A 1,404-nucleotide genomic window follows, 5' to 3' on the forward strand; every position below is an offset into this window, starting at 1 on the left:
AAGGTTACAAATGCACTCAGAGTCAGAGTAAAGGCTGGTTTTGTGCATCATTTGGGACAAGGCACTCCAGAATTAACTGGGTCCTGATGCCACCTCCCTGCAGCAGGGCACAGCCACCTCCCCCAGGGCAGGGTCCCTGCTGTCCCCTCTCCATGCTTGCAGGAGCATGCCAGCAAGGCAAATCCCACCAAAACCAGCTCTGAAACCCCTGGGAACCCCAATTTTCCCTATACCCTGAAATCCCAGGCTTTGCAGGGTCCCCAAGCCCCAGTGCTGACACAACACCTCCGCAGCACCCTCACCCCAGGCAGGGGGAATGGAGGGCTGGGAGCACAGCCCACCCTGCCTGCTCCCCTCAGGACCCCCAGGGTGACTCCAGAGCTGCACACGGAGCGGGACTGGCTCCTGAGGGCAATTCCAATATTGGTGTGCAGGAATCAGAGAAGCACAGCCCAGCAATGAGATAGCAAGAGTGTGTTTTTGGAAGGTGAGAGAATTGGAATTGTTCAGCCTAGAGAAGAGACTCCAGGGAGACCTTAGAGCCCTCTCCAGAACCTCCAGGGGCTCCAAGAGAGACTTGGGACAAAGAACTGAAGTGACAGGTCAAAGGGAGTGACTTTCAACTGCTACAGGGCAGGGTTAGATGGGACACTTGGCAGAAATTCCTCTGTGAGGGTGCCCAGAGCAGCTGGGGCTGCCCCTGGATCCCTGCAGTGCCCAAGGCCAGGCTGGACACTGGGGCTGGGAGCACCTGGGGACAGTGGGACGTGTCCCTGCCATGGCAGGGACATTGGATTGATGCCTGGGTGATTTCCTGGCTCGAGCTGTTCTGGGAAAGGTTGAAGGCACCCCAGGTAGAGCCATGGAGCTGAAATCCTGTGTCTGGGATGCTTGTGCTGGGAAGAACCAGATGCAAGAGGCACCACAAGTGTTCTTGTAAACACCTGCATCCTGTTGTGATGGTGATTTTTATTGCTCTGAATCCTTCACCAAACTGAGGGAGCCCTTGCCCAGCCAGGAGCCCCAGACAGCCCTGCCACAAGGAGCTCAAACAGGGGGATGGGATGGGATGGGATGGGATGGGATGGGATGGGATGGGATGGGATGGGATGGGATGGGATGGGATGGGATGGGATGGGATGGGATGGGATGGGATGGGATGGGATGGGATGGGATGGGGAGGAGAAGCAGTGCCACCTTCCTCATGTTCCTGGCATGGGGAGGGAAGGGCTGGGAGCAGGCTGCTCGTGGAGCTGGTGGCACAGGTGCCTGACAGTTCTCACAGGAGAAGCTCTGAGCTCAAAGTGTCCCTGCTGTGGTGGCTGTGCCCTCGTGGCCACAGGGCTCGCTGCGGGGCAGGGGTGGAGGCACCTGGAGAGCCTTTCCCAGTCCTGCTCTCCCAGC

Source organism: Zonotrichia leucophrys, chromosome 18 (genome assembly GCF_028769735.1).
Source record: "Zonotrichia leucophrys gambelii isolate GWCS_2022_RI chromosome 18, RI_Zleu_2.0, whole genome shotgun sequence".
NCBI classification, from domain to species: domain Eukaryota; kingdom Metazoa; phylum Chordata; class Aves; order Passeriformes; family Passerellidae; genus Zonotrichia; species Zonotrichia leucophrys.